Here is a 17,690-nt window from a genome sequence, read left to right as displayed (position 1 = left end):
AAAATTTTGTTTTTCCCTCTCACATGCTACGCCCTTCAAGGCCATTTTACTTTCAAGTGGTATCAGAGCCCGGTCGCTTTACCATCGGCGGGTGATGGTACTTTGTTTGTGAAATTAATTTTCTCACGGTCGAAAGGTCTTTTTGTTAAAGATTAATTCTTTGCATGTGGATTTTTTTTATGAACATGTTTAATATGATTATGGTGTTCATATATATACAAGACCTCATGGTTTTGTTTGTTTTGATTCTTTGTGAAAGTTTTCAAAAGAAACATTTTTTTTGAAAAGGGAATATGATTCTGCCATGATGTGAATATTCAAATGCATTATTTTCTCCATGATTTTATTTAATAAAAGTTTTGTATATGATGATGTATGGTTCGGCCATATGAGTTATGGTTGAATAAATGGTTTAATTTTTGTGATCTTTGAGAAAGATTTGACAAAGATTTGAATTATGCATAAAGATGCAAAATTCGACCATTGGGAGAAAATTGGAAATTTTTTGAATTTTGATTCTTGTTTTGATATTTTAATTGTTAAATTATCAAAATATATGTGAGGAAATATTTATATAATATTTGATATTATGTGCTTGCAAGCTGTTTAAATTTTCAGGTGCAATTTGGAAGGGGATGGTCATGGTGCCCGAAATTCGAATTTCAAATTTTAAATTAATGTGTAATTTTGCTCTATTTTAATTAGAGTTGTAATTTGAATTTTGAATTTTTATTATTTGTCCCTCCAAAGATGTTTTGGAGTTTCTTTAATTATATGTAATTAGAGAATTAGGCTAGTGGCGTATAGATGACGAGGAGCTGATGCTTGAGAAGCAAGATGGACAAATGCACGAGCACCATGACCATCTCAAATAAAACTGTTTTTTATGCTTTTATGTTTTGAACGACTAGTATGCATGAATTGGACAAATCGCGTTTGTATGTATTATTATGCATGTCCAATTACGACTAGTGTAATCCGATAGATGTTTGTCATAGGATAACGACTAGCATGATAATAATATAAATGCGTTTGATGAGACCTAATAAACCCCAAATAAAAGGAACCCTTAAAGGAATAAATTTTTAAGCATATGATTACCTCCCACCACCAATATTACTCGAACCTCCTCTACATAGTGGTGCTCCACAACTCAGTTGGGACCCACTGTTTTGTTGAGTAAGAGTAGTATTAGAAGTGTTAGACACTTAGGGTGCTGGGTAATACTTAACTGAGACATAAGTTACAGGCTCAGCCGGGCTTATGTGCTTAGGGTAATAATGCTAGGTTGGTTGCATGAGATGCACCACTAAGTGACAAGGAGTTGTCAACCTAATGTTAAGAGAGGGTATGAGATACTGTTGATGAGGATCAACCCATTATTTAAATTAATCTTGCGGTCACAGACGGGGGTTAAAATAGATAATCGCACTCTTAATCTCACTAAGGTAAAATCTAAAAGTAGATTAACCCTAAGTCAAATGGTAAGGGTCATTGACTTAGATAAAATAGTGGGAGGGACAAATTATTTAAAGTCTTTAATAATTTGTTTATACAACTTGTCTAAATATATTAATTAAATCATCTTTACATCTTTTTCAGTTTTTAGTATGACTAATCCACTGTCACTGCGTTCAATACTCGATACAAACAAATTGACCGGTTCAAACTTCATGGACTGGTATCGGAACTTAAGAATTGTTCTTAGGGCCAAAAAAATAGCTTATGTCCTGGATGCTGCATTACCCGTAGCTCCTAGGGAAGGGGAAGATGGGTTCACGGAATTTGATTTCGAGGCCCACATGGATGACAATGTGTTGACTGTCTGCATCATGTTGGCATCCATGTCGCCTGAACTGCAAAAGCAGCATGAGCATATGGATGCTCCCTCTACTGTCTTACATCTCAAGGAGTTGTATGACATTAAAGGCAGGCATGAGAGGTATGAGGCCTCTAGAGAATTGTTCTCATGCAGGATGTCTGAGAACATGTCTGAGAGCAGTCATGTTCTTAAGATGATCGAGCTCATTGAGAAGCTAGGAAATCTAGGCTTCGTGATGGATGCCGAGCTAAGTAATGACTTAGTCCTGACCTCGCTTCCACTTTCCTTCAGTCAATTCATTATGAATTAAAACATGCATGGGATGCTTGTGAGCTTGCCTGAATTATCAAGCATGTTAACAACTGCTGAAGTGTCTATCAAGAAGGATAGGACACATGCTCTTCTGATTGGTGGGCCTAGCAAGGCAAAGGGTAAGGGCAAGGAGCCTGCGAAAGGAGACTCCCTTAAACCCAAAGGAAAACCCAAGAAGAAGAAAGGCAAAAAGAAGGGTAAGAGTGCATCCAAGGACAAAAGCGATGATGAGTGCTTCCATTGTGGCAAGAAAGGCCATTGGAAGAGGAATTGTCCAGACTACCTGAAGAGTGTGAAGGACAAGAAGCATGGTGATGCTTCTACCTCAGGTACTTTCATGATTGAGATAAATTATTCTTGTGCTAATCCTACCTCATGGGTATTGGATACCGGTTGTGGTTCTCATATCTGCAATATGTTGCAGGTGCTTAAGAGCCCAAGGAGATTGGAGAGAAACGAGGTGGATCTCCGCGTTGGCAATAGAGCAAGGGTTGCTGCTCATTCTGTTGGAGATGCCGACCTTATTTTGCCTACGGGCCTTTTATTGCATTTGAATAATTGTTTTTATGTTCCAAACATTTCTCGAAACACTATTTCTATTTCTTGTTTAGAACAAGATGGTTTTACTTTTAGTATTAAGAATGGTACATTTTCTATCATTTCGAATGATATTGTTTATGGTACTGCTTCTTTAATAAATGGATTGTATGTTCTGGAAATGGGAACTGAAGTGCTCAATATAGCCGTGAAACGATCTAGGATAGATAATCAATCTTATCTTTGGCATTGTAGACTACGGCACATAAACGAAACAAGATTGTCTAGGATGCATGCAAATGGATACCTAGATTCCATGGATTTGGAATCCTATGGACAATGTGAATCTTGTCTAGCTGGGAAAATGACTTGTCACAAGCCCAAAGGGCTTGAGAGTCATAGGGCTAGTGAGTTATTAGAACTCATTCACACTGATGTTTGTGGGCCAATGTCTATAGAGGCTAGAGGAGGATACTCCTATTTCATCACCTTTACTGATGACAAATCAAGATTTGGGTACGTGTACCTAATGAGATATAAATCTGAAGCCTTTGAAAAGTTCAAGGAGTTTAGGAATGAAGTAGAGAAACAGCATGGCAAGATGATTAAGACATTACGATCAGATCGTGGTGGTGAATATCTGAGCCATGAGTTTCAGGATTATCTGAGAGAAAATGGAATTCTCTCGCAGTTTACTGCACCTTACACACCACACCAAAATAGTGTCTCCGAAAGGAGAAACAGGATCTTGTTAGACATGGTCAGGTCTATGATGAGTGAGACTCAACTTCCAAAATCGTTTTGGGGATATGCCTTAGACACAGCGGCATACCTTCTAAATAGGGTACCGTCTAAATCTGTTCAGACCACACCATATGAGATATGGAATGGTAAGAGACCCAACCTGAGTTACCTCAGGGTATGGGGATCGCCAGCTTATGTCAAAGCGTTGGCATAAGACAAGCTTAGTGCTAAGAGTACTAAATGTCTATTTGTGGGGTATCCCAAAGGTACTAAGGGATACTACTTTTACTCCATGGATGAACACAAGGTGTTTGTGTCAAAGAATGCTGAGTTCCTTGAGAAGGATTTGATCTCTCAAGGAGCCAGTGGGAGTAAGATTGATCTTGAAGAAGTTCAAGAACCACATGAACAGATTGAGGAACCCGAGTCTGCTCCGCAGGTGACGTTCTCCAATGGAGAAGTAAAAACACAACTCCGTAGGTCAACGAGGGACATCCATCCACCTGAGAGGTATGGGTTTGTGATTGAGAATCAGCAAACCGTCGAGGATGATGAACCAAGTAACTGCGAAGAGGCAGTCAAGGATGTTGACTCTTCTAGATGGCTTGAAGCCATGGAATCTGAAATGGATTCGATGTATCAAAACAAGCTATGGACCTTGGTTCCTAAACCGCAAGGAATAGTTCCTATCGGTAACAAATGGGTCTTTAAAAGAAAGACTGATGCAGATGGCAACGTTCAGACCTACAAAGCTAGGTTGGTTGCGAAATGGTATCGTCAAAGACAAGGAGTTGACTATGATGAGACTTTCTTGCCTGTTGCCATGATCAAATCTATTAGGATCATGCTTGCAATAGTGGCATATAACGACTATGAAATTTGGCAAATGGATTTCAAGACCGCCTTCTTGAATGGGTTCTTGAAGGAGGAAGTGTACATGGCACAACCTGAGGGCTTTGAAATCAAAGATCAGGAGCATATGGTATGCAAACTTCAAAGGTCGATATATGGGCTAAAGCAAGCATCAAGGAGTTGGAATATTCGTTTTGATGAAGTCGTTAAGAGTAACGATTTTATCAAGAACGAGGATGAACCTTGTGTTTACAAGAAGGTTAGTGGGAGTAATGTCGTCTTCCTGGTACTTTATGTAGATGACATATTGTTAATAGGAAATGACATCCCCACATTACAAATAACGAAAGAGTGGCTTTCAAACAGCTTCACCATGAAGGATTTGGGAGAAACGACCTTTATACATGGTATAAAGATCTATAGAGATAGATCCAAGAGGCTGCTGGGTTTATCTCAATCCACGTATGTTGACAAGATGCTAAAGAGGTTTAGCATGGAAGGGTCAAAAAAGGGTTTTCTTCCCGTCAGTCATGGGGTACATCTATCAAAGGCTATGTGTCCTAAGTCACAGCCTGAGAAGGATCGCATGAGTGGAATTCCATACGCTTCGGCTATTGGATCCATCATGTATGCCATGATATGTACGAGACCAGATGTCTCATATGCTTTGAGCATTACGAGCAGATACCAGTCGAAAGAGGGTCACGAGCAGCCCTGGAGAGGGTCACTGACAGCAGTCAAGACCATCCTAAAATACTTAAGAAGAACTAAGGATGCGTTTCAGGTCTATGGTGGGGTTGATGAGCTAACAGTGAAAGGGTTCTTGATGCCATCTTTCAGAGTGACAAAGATGACTGTAAGTCACAGTCAGGGTTCGTATTCACCTTAAATGGTGGGGCAGTATCTTGGAAGAGTTCCAAGCAGGAGACAACAACAGATTCAACGACAGAAGCTGAATATATAGCTGCTTCAGAAGCAGCTAAGGAGGCCGTGTGGATCAAGAAGTTCATATCTAAACTTAGGGTGGTTCCAAGCGTGGATGAGCCCATACGGTTGCTTTTTAGACAACACTGGAGCCATTGCGCAGTCAAAGGAACCTAGGTCTCATCAAAGATCTAAGCACGTGCTCCGCAGATATCACCTAATTAGAGAAATCATTGATAGGATGGATGAAAAGATGGATTATATTCCCACAGATGATAACCTAGCCGATTCTCTGACAAAGGTTGTTTCTCAGAGAAAACATGATAGTCATTATGAGGCTTTGGGTATACGACTTAGGTCTGATTGGCTCTAGGCCAAGTGGGAGCTTCTTAGTATATGGATGTCCTAGAGACAATCTTTTAATTAGATTAGGACATATGTGGACCTTTGTATTGTCGCAAATAAATAAAAGCACTATTTATCCTGTTTCATTTTTTGTCTCAATATTATTGTTAATATTTTATATGAGTAACTGGATAAACCCCTTGGAATAAAATAGGTATCTCTTGAGTATCTGTGATGAGATCATGATCATGAGGATTCAAGGATACTGGATATTTATTCCTAATTTTATGTTCCTAGTCTAGAGACACTGAGAATGGGGATCAGTGATCTTGGGTAAGACTAGCACGACTTATCTACTTGTATTCGGATGCAAGGTAAAGACCTCATGAGCTACAGATATGGAGATGTCTTAGCTAAAGTCGTGGGTGGATCTATAAGGGTATAGCTCACACTGAATAGACCCACAAAAGAGACTCTATGAGAATCTCACAGAGAGTATCATTAGAGTAGTCTCATTATATTTGGGTATGTCTTTCCTTAGACCAAAAGTTATTACCTAGACTGTGTTCTAGAAGACATGCTTTGACTGTATACCTCGTCTTCCTGAAACATGGAGACTCATAGGTATACTGTTGGGCTTGTCTTGAAAGAGCACAGGGCTTGGGTGATAAGCTGAAGGAATTCGTCAAATCTCTGTGAAATATTAGGTTATCTGTAAACTGGAGAAATCAGGATGACATTTACAGGGACTCAGAAATCTTTGCATAGTAAAAGAGATCATGAGATGATCTGCCTTTAGAGTCAGTAAATTGAAGATTCCCTATTTCAAATAAAGCTTACCCTAAACCGCAAGGGTTGATACGCTTCCTTACCCTAGGTTTTATGGGAAGGTAACCGAGACGAAAAGAAATACATACGGAAACCAAATATGTGTAATAGGATGATCAAGTCATTAATCTAACTAGCTCTGGGGCAACAAAGCATTGCTAGTGCTCTGTGTTGTCATTAAATGGGTTGTGGGCTTGTTGGGCCCGAGCCCTTTTATGTCAGTGGGTATGTTGGACCTAATGGGTCTCACACTAACACCTTAATGTCATGATGATATAACATTAAAGGTATTGGGCCTAATAATGGTTGTTAGCCCAAGATGAACTTTGGAAGCCCACCTAAGAGGGAGATGGCGCGTGGTATTGTTAATGGGCTTGGATGGTCCAAGACATTACTAATTAATTTAATTAGTTAAATTAATTATCAAATATTTAAATTTTGAATTTTGAAATTTAAAATTTGAATTTTGAATTTTGAATTTTGAATTTTGAATTTTGAATTTTGAATTTTGAATTTTGAATTTTGAATTTGAATTTTTAAATTTGAAATTTGAATTTGAAATTTGAATTTGAATTTGAAATTTGAATTTGAATTTAGAATTTAAATGTTTGATCGTTTGAATTTAAATGTTTGAATTCGAATTTGAATTGGCTATGAAAAGTTGTTTCATAACAAAAGGATAAGATGAGATCTTGTTGGAACAAATCCGTTGTATCAAGAGAAGATCTATGGAGATCTCCAAGGGCTGATTTGTGGCGCCATTTTGGTGGGAGATGATTGTCATCTTGTCAAACCAACAAGCTCCAATCAGATTTGGTTGTTGAGAGAATCAGTGAGCTAGTTGGTTCAAACTTGAATGCAACAGCTCAAATGTATCTGGACCCTTTTTGGGCTGAATAGGGGCGCATGAATTAGTGGTCATATGATGACCATTGGTTCAGAATTTTGACTAGATAAAGACCTAGTCTTATGAGGATTCAAAGGGGAGGTTGTTGGGATTTTTGAATGGCAACAACTCCACATTTGTCTCACTCACTTGTGCGCCACTTTCATTATAAGTAAAGTAGAAGTTCTGATTTGATACACTAATTCTCTCCCTCTCTTGTGCGCCTAGTTGGTGAGTTCCTCCGTAAGGTTTTTCAAAAGAACCTAGCCAATTCTTCTATATACCATTCCCACTCTTGTGAAGTTTTCATGCTGGAGACTTCACTCTTCTAAACACATATACCTAGCCTCCTTCTTCACCTATTGAGCGCATAGCAAGCCTCTCTGTGGTGGTCAATTGGTGGCTTTCAAGAAAGCGTTCTTACATCTTGACGTGGGTGGTGTGGATCAACGTTAGAGGGTTTGAACCCTTCAAACCTAACACTGATCGTCTTGGAGTTTTGAACTCACAAACAAAGGTAACATCACATGCCATAAAGCATGATTCTTGATTGCATGTGTAATTCCGCATATGAAAAATTTTGTTTTTCCCTCTCACATGCTACGGCCTTCAAGGCCATTTTACTTTCAATCAGTGGCTTGGGGTTTTTATTACTTAAAACTCTAACAAAAGAAATTAAATTCAAATTGCATTAAAGAAAAAGAAAAAAGATGAGATATTTCCCTGTACTAGTCGGATGTTCTGTGTATACTCATGAAGTTTCTCCGGTCAATTAGCACTATCAGCTGATGAACTACGCGTTTCCCATTTCTAGATTTAAATGTTGTTGTTCCCAGCAACTAATTTAAATCTAAAAAAAATCGCATTGAGAGTTTAAGAGCTAGTCGATTCCTCGTGAAATAGCATCAACAAACACTATCTGTCATCAGTGCTGAAATACCATACTGCAATATAGGGTCATCTTATACCATAAAAACATAATAATCTCAAATAAAATCAAGAGTAAATACCCGTTTTGATTCTCAGCAAATTCACGAAGCCCGTTTTAGTCCCTAGCAAATAAAAAGGCCCATCGTGGTCCCTAAGAAATTCAAAATGAACCCATTTAGTTGAAATAGAGGTCCCTCACAAATTCAAACGGGCTTCGTAAAATATGCTGAGGACCAAAAAATGTATTTACTCTAAAATCAAACTGAAATAAAACAAGAAAATGGCTAAGGTGGTCAATCATCCAGCTCCTCGTCCTTTGCATCTCGCACTATGGCATGTGTCATGGCGGTATCCTCATCATCCTCCTCATCATTGTCCTGGCCCTCAGTAGCCAAAACTGTGCTGGTCCCTCTGTGTGCAGCATCATAGGTATCCTCCTTCTATGATCCATCATAAGGCTCATGCTGGAAGGCTAGTAGTCCATCTGGCTGGGAAATGCTGAGGTATCTCAAGATGTGTGTCTGATACTCGAGTTGTCTCCTCTGCATATACCGATTCCTGCGCCGGATGAATCCTACCTGAGTCTCTAGAGTAGTCAGTAGACTCTCTACTGACCCTCCAGCAGCTGGTCCAGAAGTCTCATCTTCCTGGGCTGGTGTAGGTCGAGCTTGCCTCTGCCGTCCTGCTTAGGCTGCCTCTGCCACAGATCCATCCTCCTCCATTGGTTGCCTCAATTTATCAGAAATTCACTTAACATCAATGGTTGGCAGTAAGGAAATCACTCTCCCACCAGTAGTGGGAATCTCCACCCCTGCTTCCTTACACATGTATTGTATCGGGGAGTTATGGCCATTGGATGCTTTCTTGTTGTTGCTGTGGGCCATGTCATATAGACTGTCGGATAGGATCCTAGGTAAGTCTATGGGCATCTCCTGCATAATCGCCCAAATCAACACTGCCCTTTTTACTACCACTTCAATGTGGTTCGCAGAGGGCAGGATGTTGCTCACCACAAAATGGTACCATATCTTGGCTGGATTGTTCAAGTTTTTCAGCCACACTCTCTTAGGACGCCCATCCCTTGTTTTGTCCCACTTCTCTCCTAGGTTTGTGATGCATTTCAGGATAGGTTTTGTACCCTCCAATTCATCTTCCTCATACTTCAAGGAAGTGCATTTCTTGTAGTATGCACAAGTAGTGACAGATGTCCTGTCACAAGGGGCTGTCTTCAACAAGTTTTGAATAGAGAGAGAATCATAATGGATCTTTTTCCCCCTCACATAGCTGATATACTGCATCTCTACTCCCTCTTCATTCTCAATATAGGCATTTGCAAAAAATTTCGTGCAAATGTCTTCCCTTGTCTCTACTGGTAAGGTGCAGAAGTTCTTACATCCCCTTCTTGTTATGTTGTTGAAAAAATCTGGGTGCTGCCCCATATTAAGATGGAGAACTCTTTCTTTCCAGATGGCCTTGCCTAGGATATGTGCGTGGTACCTCTCCTCATGAGCTAGTTACTTGAACTTTGGCACCTCCATATTTGCCGGTAGTTGAAAACTAGAACCGACACCGGTTTGCTTGGTGCCTCTATGCCTTTTATTTCCGGTGTTCTTGCCTTTGCCGGACATCCTGAAACTCAGAAAAATAATCCAAGTTAATACAACTATGCATTTTGAATTCCCAGGTTTGTTTTAAAGCATGGTTCCATCATAGAAAAACTACTATTATAAGTGAAGTTATTTTTCTCTTAATTCCAAGCATGTATCAATTTACTTTGCATTCAGAGCATTATTTGGTTATGCAGAGTGCATTTAGAGTTCAAGTTTAGGAGTTGCATCCTCTATTTCCTTTCTCTTATTATCTAAATGCATTATCATGACTAAATAGTTACTCTATTTCAATTCTATACATGATAATGGAATCAATGGTGGTTTACTCATTATACATTCTCACTAAGTAATTTGCATTTAGCATTCTCAATTTATTGGAGCATTTTATCAAACAGCTTGTATGAACTATTTTGTGAAACATTTACTAAAATCTCCATGTCTCCACTATTTCCTAATCTCAAGCAAAACTACCATAGTGAGAATCCATCGAGCAATTGCAAGAAAAATGGTGTGCCTATCATTTCTTAGTCATTTGTTTTAGATAAACCTTATATCCCCAAATGATGAAAATAATGAAAATAACCCTGGAAATGGATTCAGAACGAAAAATTGAGTGGTTAGGCAAGTTTAAGAAAATTCAGTGAATAGTGTTATTACTGGTAAAAATATTGCGGTACGATTGCACCGTAAAATGTGTTGATTGGGTTTTGAGCTCTAGGTTTTGAATACAAGTTATAAATGGTGTATAAGACTATGAAATACAATTTTTGATGAAATTTGACGGAAATTAGTAAGTTTGGGGAAGCGTGCCTACGACGCGCGTAACAACTTAAAACTGCAGTTTCTCCGAATGACCGGAAAACTCAAAATTCATCTGATCAAGGGTAATTAAAGAACAATGGTTAATGTTAAAAATTAGAATTTCTAAATAGGTTATGAATTTACAGACGTTTAGCGGATTAAGCGGACATTCGAATTAGTTTGAAATCGCGTGAGGTGGCGGTGGGACCCACCTCACTTAAGTCACTTAAACACACATGCTCCATCCCTATTCATCATCACTCACTTCTCTCTTTCTCTCTCCAAGGGCTGCGGGTTTCACCATTGAAGGGGGGGGGGGGAAGTTGCCATCTTCAAACTCCATCATCCAACCACCAAAATCCAAAAAGTTTGTCACCAATCTTCAAGTAAACGACTATCCAGACTCAACCATACCATCCATTAGCCTTGAAACCCTCCTATTTGTGAGAAAGAAGCAAAAATCAGCCACGAATTTGAGGAGTTTTTATGGGGAATTTGGGGTTGTTTGCTCAAGCCATTGCTTGGGGATCAATTGGAGGAGTCTTGTGACTTAATTGTGGGTAAGTTTCAACACCTTTCATGGATTGATTTGATGATTTATTTTCATGGAAATCTAGGGCTTGTATGCTTGATTCATGGAGTTAGAGAGCTCAAATTGAGTTTGTGTATTAGAAAAATATGTCTTAGAATGATGTGTGGGAGTCATAAATGCAATAAAATTTATTGGTGAAAAATTATGATAACTTAGGAAATTTTGATGAGAGGTCCATGACTTTGTGATTTTGAATTGTTTGAGGATTTTTAAATTGAATTGTGGTATGGTTATATGAGTTAATAATAGGATTGTATGAGGTGTGAAATAGTTGAATTGAATGGAAAAAACCTTGATGTGTGACAATAGGCATTTCGCCCAAGAGATGGAAAATTGGGAATTTGAGCTTGTGAAATTGTTGGTTGATGTGTTGTGTAATTAAATGGTAATTAGATGAGTTGTGTGATGGTTGGAAGGTTGGAAAATCAATGAAAAAATGTTGGATAGTGTGGAATTGTATAATTGAACCTAGAGCCAATTAATTGGCAAAATGGTGTTTGAAGGATGAAGAATGCAAATTGGCACCTAAAATGACATTGGGATAGCCTTGGGATGCCTAAGAAAATGAAAAGAAAATTTAGAAAAATATTTGGTATTTTAACACCTATATGGCCGAACCTCACTAGTAGGGGAGGAGAATTTGACATTTTTGGATTTTGATAGATTTGTCGTGTGCTGATGATCTGTACATGGTCATTGTAGGTTACCGTACGTGGATATGAACCCCGAACCATGAGCTCGGTGGGTTGCCCTTGGTCCCGGACCAAGTGGGATTGTGGTGAGTATCTTGGAACCATGCTTGTAGAATTAATAACTTGCATGTGTTGTGTGAACGGTAATTGATTGGAAATGTCCTCTGTGTAGGCATTCTGGTTGTGTACCTAGCTCGGAACAGATATTGCAGTGGAGCTACAGGAGAGGATTATACAGGTAAACTCTTGGTACTGGGGCTTGATCCCCTTATGTGTTCCACCATGCCCGTTGAGGGTGATGGTAGGAAGTGTATGTAAGTAATATAGGATAACATGTTTATGCATATAGTATGTGTGTTGGTACATAGGATGAACCGTGTCTCTGGCCAGTAGACGGTTTGCCTTAGGGCTTTACGGACTTCCACTAGATAGGTCTCCGAGAGGGAGTTCCAATTGACCTGGGGTCGTAGTGCGTGATTCGGATAGGAGCACACTAGGAAGTCTCGGGTGGTTATGGATGGAGGGTGCCTCGGTTTGATGTTTTGGGAACACGCCTTGGTCTGAAACCCGTAGGCTTATATGCCAAGCCAATAGGCTGGACGTTGTGTGGTTTTGGCATCGACCATTCCAGCTTCGTCGTATTTTGTATCCCTATGCTCCCCTATTTCACTAAATCCCTTGCTTTATACCGTTTTACAGATGTTATGTTATGTTATTTATATGCATCGAAGTGAGCCATTGGGCGGAGTATTCTCCAGAACCTTTGGGTTACTGAGATATATTCGTATATCTCACCCCGCTTTGGGCGCTTTATTTTAGGAGGTAGTAGCGGAGTTGGAGCGGCGGGCAAGAAGCCCGTAGGATGACTGAGACGTAGGATAATTTATTTTGCATTTTGGTGGCCATTAGGCCTAGGATAGACTTAGGACATGAACATTGCATATGGATTTAGGAGTAGATTTATTGTCATATTTGTTCATATCATTTTTGCCAAAGTCTAGTTACATATGGGTTATGTCATTTTGGGGTTTATTTATTATGTTGCCTTTGGAGACTTTATAACTAGTGAAGTAATTTGGATAATTGTAATTATTACATTTGGATCTTGTGTAATATGAAGCATATGCAATATGATGAAAGGGAAAAAAGCCTATTTTAGGATTATGATTATGTGTATGGTTAGAAAATGCATGCAAATGGATCTTGATGATTGAAATATGTTAAGTGTTAATAAAGTAAGCAATGTGATATGAATTGAGTAATTTGATATAAATTGTGATGGGTTGTAAGAGCCCCAAGGCATTGTTGGTCTTTGTGTGCCACCCAATGATTATTAGGTACAAATTGAGGTCAAAGAACATTTTTGCAAAATTGGGGATTATTGGAAAAACAAAGGAAACTCTGGCAAATTTTCTAGAAATTGACAGAATTTAGGAAAAGTTTGGGAGAGCATATCTCCCTCTACAGAGGTCTGATAGGGACTTTCCATATGCCGTTTTAAAACTTGAGATGTCCTCTATCTCTTGTAAAATTTGGGATTTTTCTGGGTTGGGCGTCGGTCTGTAGGAGGCACATAACACAGACTGCCCTGTTGGTCCCTGCACATGGGGCTGTTCTGGACCGAGTTTGGGAAATTTATTCCTGCTTCTTTTCTTGGTAAAATTAGGTGTATGATATATCAAATTGACTCTTGAGGTGTCTAGTTTGTTGTATAAATTTTTGAGAGAAATTGGTTGAGTGGATTTTCCAGAATAATGGATTGAGTGAAGGATGTTTGAAGCTGTTTTGGGGTTGGCTGGCAGATTTGCTTGTCCAACTTCAAACGACGATATCCGGAGCAAACGAGAACTTTATGACTCGTGTGATAGCTTTCTGGAAAGGTAATTAAGTCTAGAATAACATACTAAAATGTGGGAGGCTTTTAGAATGCGGTTTATCCGCAGTAATCAGTGATCGAACCATGTTCGGATAGGTAGAAAACGTAGGAGTGAGATTTTAGCTAAGTGGGTTTATGGGAACCCCTTAGTGACTTGAGAGATGTAATATATGTTATAAACGTAGTTAAATAATTATTCCGCAAAGAGTTTACAATTACGGTCACAGCTTTTATTTATTACGCTTTTTATTGTTATAAATGCTCGCGTAATAAACGGAAAAAGTTTACTCGCATTTTTATAAATGAATTGTTGTGATTGTAACTGCATTTAATATTATAATTAATGTTAACAATACCGGTATAGAACGGGCTGTTACACTAGCTCCCCAAATAGTAATTGGAAAGGGGACTACCAATTGGTGTTTTAAATGCAGTCAGGTACGCTCTAAGTGCATCATCAAGCTTCTTGGACCAGTCTCTTCGCGAACTTCCAACGTCTTCTCCAGTATACGCTTCAGCTCTCGGTTGGATATCTCCACTTGACCACTTATTTGAGGATGGTACGGTGTTGCAATCTTGTGTTTTACTCCGTATTTAGCCAGCATATACTCCACTTGTCTGTTGTCGAAGTGCGTTCCTCCATCACTTATGATTGCTCGCGGTACCCCATACCTGACGAAGATATTTCTTTTGAGGAAGGCAATGACCACCCGAGACTCATTTGTGGGAAGAGCAACTGCCTCTACCTACTTGGAGTCGTAATCCACTGCAACAAGGATGTATTTGTTGCCATAGGAAGGAGGAAAGGGTCCCATGAAGTCTATTCCCCACACATCGAAGATCTCAACCTCCAATATATTGTTGAGGAGCATTTCATGTCTTCTAGAGATATTCCCCATTCTCTGATATCTATCACACGCTTCCACAAACTTCCTTGCGTCTTTGTAGAGGGTTGGCCAATAGAAGCCACTCATCAATACCTTTGCGGCTGTTCTTTCTCCAGCAAAATGTCCACCGTAGCTGAACCCGTGACAATGCCACAAGATGTCTTTCATCTCTTCTTCTGAAATGCACCGCCTTATTACTCTATCAGCATATCTGTAGAAAAGGAACGACTCATCCCATAGGTATTTCTTGACATCATGTAGAAACTTCTTCCTTTGTTGCTATGTGAAGTCCACTGGAATTTCTCCTGCTGCTTTGAAATTTGCGAAATCCGCGAACCATGGAGGTGTACTAGCGTTCTTTACTTCCTCAAGTTGCAGATCCGAGATAACATTGATAGCCAAAATTTGCTCATCAGGGAACTCTTCTCTGATTTTTAGTTCAGGTCCATCTTGAAGATCCTTTTCTTGAATCCTGGAGAGGTGATCAGCCACCAAGTTCTCCACGCCTTTGTTGTCTTTGATCTCAACTTCAAACTCTTGAAGGAGCAGCATCCATTTGAGTAGTCGTGGTTTTGCATCCTGCTTATTCAACAAATACTTTAAAGCAGCATGATTAGTGTAAACAATTACTTTAGACCCCAATAAATACGGTCTAAATTTATCAAATGCATAGACTACTGCTAGTAATTCCTTTTCAGTGGTAGCATTATTTAACTGTGCATCATTCAGAATTTTACTAGCATAATAAATCACATGCAAAAGTTTATCTTTTCTTTGTCCTAAGACAGATCCTATGGCATAATCACTAGCATCACACATTAATTCAAAAGGTAAAGTGAAATCGGGTGCAGTGAATATAGGGGCCGTGGTCAATTTATCTTTCAAAATATTAAATGCAATCAAACATTCATCTGTGAAGTTGAATTCCTCATCCTTGACCAACAGCTTGCATAGTGGTTTTGGTATCTTGGAAAAGTCCTTGATAAAGCGCCTGTAAAAACCTGCATGACCGAGAAAACTTCGAATACCTTTAACATTAGAGGGAGGGGGAAGTTTCTCAATGACAGATATTTTGGCTCTATCAACTTCTATACTATCTTTGGACACCTTGTGTCCTAAACTATGCCATCTTTTACCATGAAGTGGCATTTTTTCCAGTTTAAAACAAGATTACTCTCTTGACATCTTTGTAAAACACATGATAAGTTTTCTAAACAAGTGTCAAAAGAGGGGTCAAAAATAGAAAAGTCATCCATGAAGATTTCAATAGATTTCTCAATCATATCAGAAAAGATAGAAAGCATACACCTTTAAAAAGTTCCTGGAGCGTTGCATAGACCGAAGGGCATCCTCCGATAAGCAAAGACTTCGTAAGGGCATGTGAATATTGTCTTCTCTTGATCTTCTGGAGCTACTGTTATCTGATTGTAGCCCGAGTACCCATCCAGAAAGCAGTAATATGCATGGCCAGCTACTTTCTCCAACATTTGGTCCAAGAAAGGAATCGGGAAATGTTCCTTCACATCCTCCACCCGGTGACTGTCCTTGTTGGAATAAACTCATTGTTTTCGTTTCTTATCACGGTGACTCCACCTTTCTTTGGTACAGTTTGTACTGAACTTATCCATGCACTATCAGATATAGGATAGATCATTCCTGCATCTAACAGTTTAACTACCTTTTTCCTTACAACCTCTTTCATGGTTGGATTGAGTCTCCTTTATGGCTGCCTAACAGGTTTAACATCATCTCCCATTAGAATTTTATGAGTACAAAAGGAAGGATTTATACCTTTTAAGTCGGAGAAGGACCATCCTATGGCAGCTTTGCGCCTCTTCAACACCTTGAGAAGCTTTTCTTCTTCCATGGTTGTCAGCTCAACTTTGATGATGACTGGATAAGTGTTGTTGTCACCAAGGAAAGCATATTTCAGATTTGGAGGTAACTCCTTAAGGTCCACCTTTGGTGCTCTAAGAGGGATGTCATTTTTCTTCCTTTCTAGTTCTTCCACCACTGGTTCTATAACACCCCGTGTATACTCGGTTTGTTATCATGTCATCGTATTAAGCCACGCTTAATTAAAAATGTGGAATAACTTTTTCTTTTCAATTATGACGTCATTAATATTACCAAGTTGATTACTTAATCCTTTTCAAAACAGAGCCTGTATGTAATTGCAAATAGACAGTTAGCTACACTGAATAACCTCATAATATAAATATGTGAGTATCTAAGTCACGGATCTATAACACGTAGTCCGGACAATATCCTGATACATTATACAAAGTCAAGTCAATGTGACATGGACAACCCCCATGCTCACCAAATAAGGCAACAAAGCCCAACAGAGTCTCAAAAAAAATAACAGGATAATAAGAATAAAGCAGCATCCAATCAAAGCAGTATAATCATCATGCATTAGTCAACTAAGCTCCGGCCTCCTGCCGCCCGAGATCTCAACCCCCGAGTTACCTGAACCTGAAATATGTGCCCCAAACGTGGGGTAAGATCTCTAAACAGAAATCTCAGTAAGGCAAGGGGTCCTCGAGGATTTCTCCACCCCAAGCTCACTTACATGTGCAATATAAGTTCTAAAAGCAATATACAATATCAGTTCCAAAATTAGTGCATTGCAACAAATAATCATGTCATGTGTGTCAATATATTCTACTAGCCAGAGAAATACATACGTCTATTGCCTACATTAGTGCAAGATGCCAGTTGCTCCCAACCACCGAATCACCCTATTGTATGACGCCACATACTCAGGCTTACCGTCTACATGGAACAACACATGCATATTATAAGGCCCTTGCACTTAACAGTTCAAAAGCATTTCAATCATCAAAACATGAAAACACATCATGCATAAACCATTCCCCCATGGGGTATGGTGGAACCAACAATGGCTAAACCGAGGACACGAAAGCTTACCTCGCAAGCTAACTATCCAATACAAGAGTCCAACCAAGCTCGAGTCCATAAAACAGCATAATCACAATCTGTTTTAGACCAGCAATCATATCAACAATCAAATCTACAAGCATATGAC

This window comes from Gastrolobium bilobum, unplaced genomic scaffold (genome assembly GCF_033153095.1).
Source record: "Gastrolobium bilobum isolate Gb01-03AN ecotype WA unplaced genomic scaffold, APGP_CSIRO_Gbil_v1 utg11264, whole genome shotgun sequence".
NCBI lineage: Eukaryota > Viridiplantae > Streptophyta > Magnoliopsida > Fabales > Fabaceae > Gastrolobium > Gastrolobium bilobum.
The sequence above is the reverse complement of the archived record's forward strand: the minus strand, read 5'-3'. Positions refer to the sequence as shown.